The following is an 11,478-nucleotide window of genomic DNA, read 5'->3' as shown; positions in this document are numbered from 1 at the left end:
ACTTATACCGTGTTATATGAATCATCTCCATCTTTTCGAATGCGAAGATTATTTTGTTCCTAGCTCCCTAGCGGAATATGCTTTTCACGAATATAGAGATTGAAAGTAATAAACGAGTCAATATTAAGATCTCAGTCTTATTTATGGATATAAAAGGTATTTTTGATTATATTTCGAAAATCGGCTTTTAGAGATTTATAAAAAATTACAATTACCTACAAATCTCATTACTTGGACAGTCTCATTTCTACAATATAAATAACTAAAACTATTCTTTAATAATCAAACCGAATTTTTCAAACCGATCTTTACAAATATACCACAAGGTAATCCGATTTCGTCGATTCTCTTCTTAATATATATCCAAGATCTCTTTTAATATAATTCAATCAAATTCCTTTTCTATATTGATAATATTGTATTTATCATTAATTCAAATATTTGAAGAAAGAATATCAATTTATTAAAAAGAGCTACAAAACAGTTATACAAATTTAGCTCAAAGAATGTAATTTAATTCGATTTAACTAAAACAGAGTTAATGTATTTCTCATTATCTAAATTAACAATCCAATACCCAATTACTCTACCTAATTTAGTATTGTTTTTATATAAAAAATAATATAATAATATATCTTTTTATATATATATATAGTTCTATATTCATATAGTATACTAAGAGCGAATCACAAGATCACATGATCAAATCACATGATCGTCGCTTAAGAGAGCTCTTAGCCTAGAACGGCCTGAAAATCAATTCTTTATTAGCTCTTTATTAGTTCTTTCAATCCATTCGTAGTAAGATCGACATAGTACTAGCGAAATCGAATAAGGAATAAGAAAGAAAAGCTTTATTTGATGGAATGGCCGGATTAGGAAGAGATCTACGAGAAATAAACGAAAGTGGAAAACTAGATTAGTAGGAAAAAGCATAAAATAAGGCCTTTTCCCCTCGAATATAGAAAAAGAAAATAAGAATATCATATACTGTTTCATGAAAATCACGTGTTTCATAGCTATTTAGTTGTTAATACGAGCCAGCTTCCCATAATAGACTAATATTAGTCTATTCCCTCTTATATACTATATACTCATATACTAGCTCATGACCTACGATATTTAGAAATAGTAATACTTTAATCTTTAATTAGATAGCTTGATATCTGATTCGATCTGAATCTCAAATTTGATTAACATATCAATATCAGAGTAGTACAAGCAAAAAGAGCCTTTCAACAAATGGCCCAATTAGTTAATATAGAAAAGGATCTTAGCCCTAGAACTATAAGACAGCTATATTTAGCCTATATAATAAGCATTGTGGATTACGGATTAAAGATCTAATAGAAAGGATAGATCAAATTTAAGGATATCCTTTAATCACTTCAAAACCTAACTCTTCGAAAGATATTTGGAATCTTTAAAACTACTCCAATCTTTTTAATAGAAATCGAAACAGATTTAAAGCTAGCAAAAATCCGTTTAGATTTAAATATAAAACGATACGCTTTCCGATTAATAAAACTTTCTCCTAATTATTTAATCAATATCAAAAAAGAATTACTATTTCAATACAAATTGGATTCAGAAATAATAGCTATTTTTTGAAGGAAACAATATAAATCACTCCAATTAGATAAAATTAGAAAATCAATAAATCAAGACTTCAATCCATCCACTCTCGAAAAGATTATACACTTCAATTTCCCCCCTTAGAAAAGAGAAACTTTTTACAAAATCAATATTAGTAAAACCTCAAAAAAAAATACAACTACTCTCCATAATATTATATTCAAACACAAAAACAACAATACAATTTATATATATATCAATACATTTTTTACTATAAAAGGAATTGGAATAAGAGTGGGGATAGTTGCAATACAATCAAACGAATCAACTTCTTATCGAAAACAAATCAATATTAGCCTAAATCAATTAGTTTATAATAGAGAACTCTTTAGAGTTATAAAAGCTATTGAATATACTAGTATTATAACATATAAAGACCAGAAATTTAAGATCTATTTGGATAATCAAATTAAACTTTATTGTTTCAAAATTCTTTTTGATTATCCAGGGCAAGTTTATCAAATAAAAACAATCGAAGTGGCAAAAATTATTAGAGCAAAAGGAGTCGAAGTCTTCTTAAATTGGATTCCAGGCCATACCTCAATACAAAGAAACGAAATAGTGAATAAATTGGCAAAAGAGGCAACTTCGATACGGGTTATTTCAAGTGAAACCAGTATAGGGCTATTTGGTATGATAGTAAAGGAATACGATTCCAATCAATGGCTAGAGATATTCAATCAATACGAATCTAGATCGAATTAATCCGATACAATCTATTCGAAACTCTTTTTATGGAAAATTGACTCCAAAATCAAACTACCAGAAAACACCAAGCGAAATACCACTAGCACCTTTTTTTAATTTAAAATTGGCCACAGATATATCAAGTCCTATTTATATCGATTCAAGCTTTCTAATAATAAATATATTTACAACAATATCGAAACTGCCACTCATCTCCTGATTGAATACCTGATATACAAAAAAGAAAGGAAAGAAATTTTCAAGAATCTATCAATATTCCAAATCAATCTACAATTCCTGTTATATACAAAAATAGGTATCGAACTAACAACCAAATTCATCAATACTACCAAAATTACTATAAGAACCTAACATCTAGTTAGAGCCGAAATTTAAAACAAAACAATTGAAGAGGAAGATTCAATAAACAAAGAAAAGAGAATAATTAGAGAGCTAGAAAGAGAAATACAAAAGAGAAAAAAGAAAAAAAACAAAAGAGAAAAAAAAAAGAAATAAAATCCCTTTCAAAACCTATTATATGGATTATATATAATAGTGGGCGCTATACCCCAGTATTTGTTTTCACTTCCCCCATTATTTCATTCCCATTATATATTTCAAAAGTTATCCGCTAGCGCTCTTATAGCCTAACCGTCTTATATAGTCATGGACTGAAGCGGGACGTTAAATTAAATCAATCAATCAATCAATCAATCGATTTTGCATCAAACTCGTTTCAATTCGATAGTCCGTTTTGCTATGAATTTTGTAATACTCCATCCCACCTATCCCACATAAAAGCTTTACTAGATGTTCCTCCAAAAGCCCGATCTGTATACCTACCTACCCGCCCCGAAGGATTAAAGAATAAGGATATAACTGCGATCTCCCTGAAAACCTATTCGACTTATGTCTACTGGAAATATGAAATGTTTTAGATATCAATTAAACAAATCGATAATATTTTAAATAAAGAAAAGAAAATATTCGATCCTAAAGATCTATTACCCGAATTCCGAAATTGGAAAGATATCTTTTCCCTAAAAAATATAGAAAAGCTATCCTCTCATCGATCATACAACTATAAGATCCGTCTCAAAAAAGAAGCTATTTCTCCTTTCAGCACCTTGTATTCCATATCCCGCCCCAAATTAGAAATCCTAAAAGAATGGTTAGAAAAGAATCTTAAAAAAGGATTCATCTGGCTAAACTCTTTTCCTACCGCTTCCCCTATTCTGTTTGTTAAGAAAACCGATGAAAGCCTCCAGTTTTGTATAGATTACTGTGCTCTGAACAATCTTTCGGTTAAGAACTGATACCCCTTACCGTTAACAAAAGAATCTCTAAACAATCTGAAGGGAATAAAGTATTTCAATAAGATTAATATTATCTCTGTTTTCAATAATATAAAAGTGAAAGAAGGACAGGAATATCTGACCGCGTTTCGTACCCGATTTAGACTATTTGAATTCCTAGTTATACCGTTTGGGCTGATAGAAATACCTGTAACCTTTCAGAGATTTATTAACGATTCCCTATAAGAATACTTGGATGTATTTTATACTGCTTATTTGGATGATATTCTGATATACAGCCGAACCCGAAAGGAATATGTCCATTATATCCAAAAGGTTCTGTAAGCATTGCGGGAAGCCAGTTTATTCACTAAATTCGAAAAGTACGAATTTCTGAAATCCGAAACCAAGTTTCTAGATCTTATTGTAGAAAGGGATAGTATCCGAATGGATCTAAAGAAAATCAGAATTATTATGGATTGAAAACCGCCTATTATTGTAACTAATGTTCAAGTGTTTATTGGGTTTACAAACTTTTATTGACAATTTATTAAAGATTTCTCAAAGATTATCAATCCGATGATAGATCTAACCAAAAAGAATATCCCATTCCTATGAAGCCCTGCCTATCAAAAAGCATTCGACCGATTGAAGCAAGTATTCATCAAAACTTCTATCCTAGCTTTCTTCGATTGAAAAAAGGAAATCATTTTAGAAACTGATGCTTCTGATTATATATCTACCGGAATATTTTTTCAATATAACAATAAGGGAGTATTGAGATCTATTGCGTTTTTCTCTAAAAAATATTTAACAACTGAATGTAATTATAAGATTTATAACAAAGAACTGTTAACTATCATCCACTGTTTCAAAAAGTAACATCCAAAACTAAAAAGCACCACCTCCCCAATTCAAATCATCACCGACCACCAAAATCTGGAGTATTTTATTATTACAAAACTATTGAACCGTTGTTAAGTTTGTTAATTTGAATTTCTGTTTCGATTTAATTTCCAAATTACCTATCGTTCCAAAAAGCTAGGTATCAAATTCGATACACTGACTAAAAGGTTAGAAGATTTTCCTAAAAAAGAAAATGAATACCTTTTACACCAAAACCATACTATCCTGAAACGAGAGAATCTAGATTCCAACCTGTTTCTGCTGCTATTACTCTAACCGAACCTAAGATTGCCAAGAAAATACACTTTGCTATAATTACTTGCAGCTAGAGAAATCCCAACCCTACCAACACTACCAATCATTTAGATTCCGATAATACCATAACTTTACTAAAAAATAACAAAGTTATAAAACCTGCAATTCCATTTACTATATCTATACCCAACCCCGCGATACAATTAGAAAACTCAGAAACCCTTCTAAACCTTCCTACCAACTTGCTTATCCTGTTCCACAAAGACTACCAAGCCAACCCTGTACCCAAATCTATCCTAAAATCCCTACAAAAGAAATCCCCGAAATATTCGAAAATCATTTTTGCTGAATATATCGAAAATAATAATCTGTTATATTACTAAGGGAAACTATATATTCTCGATTACAACCCCCTGAAAACCTATTTATTCTATTTGTACTATAAATCGCTTATTGTTGATCACCCGCATTATACCCAAATCTTTAAATTATTATTCCGAAACTACTATTGATCTAGATACTACAATTATATTATATAATAGATTTGTAATTGTTATAATTGCCACCATACTGCCTCTAATCGTAAAGGCCAGGAAGAAATTCTCCACTCGCTTTTGATTCTATAAAAGCTTGGCAAGATATTTTGATAGATTTTATTATATACCTATCCAAAAGTACTGGTTTCAATATTATTATAGTAATAATTGACCGATTAATGAAAATAAAACATTTCTTGTTTTGTTATGGTACCTACAATTCCAAAGAAATCGCCCACCTATTCCAAAAGAATATCTAAAAGCTCCACGATTTACCTCTAACCATTATATCTGATCGTGAAGTTCAATTTGTTTCTAAATTCTGAAAACATATCTATAAGCGCTTAGGTATAGCCACCAAACTTTCAATCGCTTATCACCCCAAAACTGATGGATAAACCGAAAGGGTTAATACAATATTAAAGCAATACCTTCGATTGTATATAGTATATTTATAAAATAATTAGATAAAATAATTCCCATTTACTGAATTCTTTATTAATAATGTCTAGTCTGAAAGTACCTGGATAATCTTGTTCTTTTTGAACTACAGATTCCATTTTTGCCTAAACTTCGAGCCTATACCATCCTAGAGTAACCATCCTGCCATGCGAAACGCCGAAGAATTCGTTACTAAAATGGAAACCATCTCCTCACATTTACAAACCGAACTGATTGCTAGTCAAACTCGATATTCGAAAAATGCCAATGCTTATTATTCCCCTGCTTATAGATATTTGCCCGATAACCTGATCTGACTGAATACCAGAAATATCAAGACCCTATGCCTACAAAAGAAACTCGATTGGAAGAACCTTGGGTCCTTCAAAATCTTAAACCCAATAGATCCCTATATCTATAAACTAGAGCTTTTGGTTTCAATAAAAATTCATCCTATTTTCCATATTAACCTGCTATATCCTACATACAATAATCCTATTCCTAAATAGTATAATCCGCTACTACTCCCTATAGAAATAAATAGTCTCGAGTATTTTGAAATTGTCGAAATCCTAAACTCCTATTAGGAAAGAAAAGGTTGTAGAGAACCTCGCTTGAAATATACTATCTGTTAAATCAACTACAATATACCGATCGAAGAACCTACAAGCTATCTAGAAGATATATAAGAACTGATCCACAACTTCTATCATAAATACCCTAACAAACCCGATCCCGTTTAACCAAGCTTCGCCTACTTATAGATTGTAAATCATAATGTGCTGCCTCGACGGAGCTCGACTCTTAGAAGGAGGATAATGTTACGATATAAGCTCACATAATATACTGGTCCTATCGGAGAAGACTAAAAGGAGCACTCGCACTGGAGTGTAAACAAGCTAGAGCCCAATCGAGCTAGCTCGCTATGAAAATTCTGTATATCTTCAATTCAGAAGATCCTATATTGTAACTCTTTAAGCTACATCTTAATTCTTAATCTGAACCCATTACCTAAACCAATATAACTTTGCCAGATTAGGGCAAAGTTATTAGAACCCTATCCCGCCCGCCTGCCCCGTGATAATATTCCCTTATTTTTTTTATTTTAAATTCAATAATTTCTATAAAAAAGGATTCACTAAATTTTTTAAAAAATAAAAATAATTATTATTTAATTTTAAATTAAATAGTAAGCAAATTTATTAAGATTATTTAAAAAGCAATAGAAAGATATATATTCAAAGTTATTTTAATCAAAAAGATTAAATTATAATAAATATTTGAATTAAAAAATCTTTGAAAAGAGTTAGGAAAAGCAAAGTAATTAATTAAATTAAATCGAAAGAACTTTAACTTTAAGAAAGAATATTGAATTGCTAGAAACAAATATTTTCAAGTTATTAAAATAACAAAAAAGAATTATTAAAATGAATTTCTAGAAAAGGAGAATATACAGATAATTTTTAAAATAATAGTTTATACTAAAGACTTTTAAAATTAAAGAATATCGAATATTATAATAAAAAGCTTTTTTGAAGAAAAATACTTTGCTTTTAAATCAATTCTATTTCTTTTTCCTTTTATTATTCCAAAATTATAATAGAAAGAATATAAACAATTCAGAAAATGGAAATAGTCTAATCTTTTTCAAATCGAATTAAATAATATCTATTTAGTAAAGATATAAGAAAAGATCTCTAATCTAAATAAAATCATTTAAGAAATTATTATAAAGGCTTATAAAGCAATTCTATAAATCTTTTTTATTTTTTTCAATAAACTTATTAATCTAGAATATTATTCTCAATATTAAAAACAAATTACTAGAATTATTTTAAAGAAAACCTCAAAACCAGATTATTCAGTTCCAAAAGTATATAGAGTTATTATATTATTAAATTATCTTGAAAAAATAAGTAAAAGGATTCTAGCTTAATAATTAGGATATTTAGTAAATGTCACGGGATTATTTCTGGGAGTATTCAGAAGCTTTACCGCTGAGCTAAACGCCCAAAAGACTAGGAGGTAGAACTGGAAGTTCTACCTTACTCTCACATATATAGCAGGACAGGACAGGACAGAAAGGGCTTAGTGTCACCCCGTGACAGTAAAAACTATTTACTTTCTATATAAAAATCAAATAAAAGATTATTAAAAGAAATTAGTAATTAATATTATATTTTTATTAATTATAAAAATCAAAAGAAATAAATAGATTAACAAAAAGATCTCAATATTATTTATAAATATAAAGAAAGCCTTTAATTACATTTCGAAAAATCGATTATTAGAGATTTATAAGAAACTAAAACTGTTTACAAATCTCATAGTCTGAATAGCTTTATTTCTCTAATAAAGATAACTAAAACTATCTTTTAATAACCAAATCGAATCTTTCAAGCCAATTTCGATCGAAATATTACAAGGCAATTCAATTTCTCTATGTTATATGGATATATATATAGTAGTAAGCTATCAGGAAACAATCCCTGATACTGTGCCTTTTGGACAGATTGCGTGTGTGGCGTAGTGGTAAAGCTTACAACTCCTATTGTGTCCGCTTACGTAACACTCTAATCCTTTTTCTTATATATATTAAAAACCTCTTTCTATTTAATTTAATCAAATTTCTTTTTTATATTAATGATATTACTCTAACTATTAACTTATCTATATAAAAAAAGAATATCAAATCGTTAAAAAAAGTTACAAAACAAATCTATAAATTCAGTTCAAGAAATACTATTCAATTCAATCTAGTAAAAACAAAACTAATATATTTTTTATTATTTAGATTAACGAAAAACTATTTAATTATATTATTTAATTCAGAAATAATTATATTTCAATTTCTAATTAGATAATTAGGAATATAATTCGATCCAAGCCTTAAATTCAATCAATATATTAATATTCGGATTATATAAGCGAAAGAAGCTTTCTACCAAATGATTTGATTAGTTAATATCGAAAAGGGCCTTAATTCTAAAGCTTTTAAATAGCTATATATAGTATATATAATTAGTATAGCCAACTACAAATTAGTAATTTAATAAAAAGATCAAATCCATTTTAAGAACATAATATAATCACTTCAAAACCCAGCTTTTCGAAAGATATTAGGAATATTCAAAACTACCCCAATCCTTTTAATAGAAGTAAAAGCAAATATAAAGCCTACAAAAATTCAATTAGATTCAAATATTAGATAATATATATTCTATTTAATCAAACTAATATTAAACTATTCAATTAATATCAAAAAAGATATATTAGTTCAATATCAAATTAATTTAAAAATGATTTTTATTTCTCTAAGAAAACAATATAAGCCTATTCAATTAAATAAAATCAGAGAATCAATAAATAAGAATTTCAACCTTTTCTTATTCGAAAAGATTATTTATTTTAACTTCCTCCTATAGAAAAGAGAAATTCCTTTCAGAATTAATATCAGTAATTTGTTAAAAAAAGATATTACTATTTTTTATAATATTGTTTTTAATTATAGGAATAAGGATATTATTTATATTTATATTAATATTTTCTTTATTAAAAAGAGAATAGATATTAGAATAGGTATAATAACTATATAATCAAATAATCAAATTTTATATTAAAAGTAAAGTAATATTAATATTAATCAATTGATATATAATAAAAAGCTTTATAGAATTACAAGAATTATTGAATATATTAACTTAATTACTTATACTAATCAAATTCGATGGTGGAAGGAAAAGAGAGGCCTGATCTCCGAGACATACGATGCATGGAAACCAGCATATGATACCTCGGAACCGGGGAACCTCAAGCTCCTCCACGGGGTACTCTACAGACTCATAGCGATGAGGATTGGATATAATGACTTTGCAGCCTATCATATTAAATTTAATTACGAAAATAGCATGAACACCTGTACATACGGGACTGAGAAAAGCTTATTATATTTCTTTCAATGCCCGATCAATAATCAGATATGCAGCGACTAACCGCTTACACCAAATCATTTTCGATCCGAATGGGATACGATAATATACATCAACCGTATCCTGCAGATACAAAACAGTTTCACTGACCTCCTCACCAGATCCAAATTCTATATTAGGATATACCCAAACTACACAAAATCACGCAAACACCAACTTGCTCCGACACCTCGAGGATGAGCTCTCCACCCCGAACAACCTAAGACCCACACCGACCAGCCATACACACTCCAAGCACACTCCCGATCGATAGCGATCGACCTGATCATCCGCCAACATCCGAATGATATACGAAACAAGATCCTCTAAAAGAGAATCACAAACCCTTAAACAGAACAACCATAAGATCGCCACAAGCAACACTAAGCGAAGGAACACCAGAGGCAACAAACTTCTGATTAGCTAACATTACACTACTATGAGCGGCGGGAACGTCAGCGATCCGTAGGCCCACTCCTTAGTACGTCTAGAATACCCTTCGGGAGGTCAGACATTAGACGTTAATCACTATAAATAAAATAAAATAAAAATATACTAATCAAAAATTCAAAATTTATTTAAATAATCAAATAGATTTATATTATTTAAAGACATTTTCAGATTATCCAAAATAAATATATCAAATAAAAACAATTAAAATAATAAAAGTTATTAAAACTAAAGAAACTAAAATATCTTTAAATTAGATTTCAGGATATATTTCAATTGAAGAAAATGAATTAGCAAATAAATTAGCAAAAGAAGCAATCATAATATAATCTATCTCAAATAAAACAAGCTTTGAATTATTAGATATAATTATCAAAGAATATACTTCAGATTAATAACTTGATATTCTCAACCAATACAAATTCAAATCAAATTAATTCTTATCAACTTACTCAAAACTATTTTTATAGAAAATTGGCTCGAAAATCAAGTTATCAAATAGAATTACTTGAAATATTATTAATATATTCTTTCAACTTAAATTAGATTATGAATATATCAAATTCTATTTATATTGCTTTAAACTTATTAATAACAAATATATTTATTTATTTATTTATTTATAGTGATTAACGTCTAATATCTGACCTCCCAATAACAAATATAGATATAATAATATTGAGATATCTTAATACCTCCTTATTAATTATTCGATATATAAAATAAAAAGAAAAAAGATCTTTAAGAAAATACTATTATTCAAAAATACTATACAATTCCTATTATATACAAAAATAGATATCAAATTAACTATCAAATTTATCAATATTATCAAAATCGCTATAAGGATATAGTATTTAGCAAGGACTCTTGAATAAGAAATAATAGAGAAAGGAATAGTAATAAAAAAAGAAAGAAAAGAAGAGAATGAAAAAGAAATAGTTAAGGAAATAAAAGAGGGATTTGATTTCCTTATAATTTCTTGATTTTCAAAATTTTTTTATTATATATAATATATATAATAAACGGATATTATTCCCTAGTATTTATTTTTACTTTTTCAATTAGATTATATTCAATATTATAAATTAAAAAGTTACTTGTTAGGCCCTTAGGGTCTAGCTGTTCTATATAGTCTTGAACTAAAGATGGACGTTAATAAAATCAATCAATCAATCGATAAGATCGTTGATTAACTTCTCGATGTCGGGAATGATTATACCCATAGGGATTACGATAAGGTTGATATTATTATTAACTTGTTAAATGAGGTTTTTGAGTATAGCATTATCAAACACTTTTTCT

This window comes from Botrytis sinoallii, assembly GCF_014898435.1.
Source record: "Botrytis sinoallii strain Bc 23 chromosome Unknown BSIN_026, whole genome shotgun sequence".
Taxonomy (NCBI): Eukaryota; Fungi; Ascomycota; class Leotiomycetes; order Helotiales; family Sclerotiniaceae; genus Botrytis; species Botrytis sinoallii.
Note: the sequence above shows the minus strand (reverse complement) of the source record.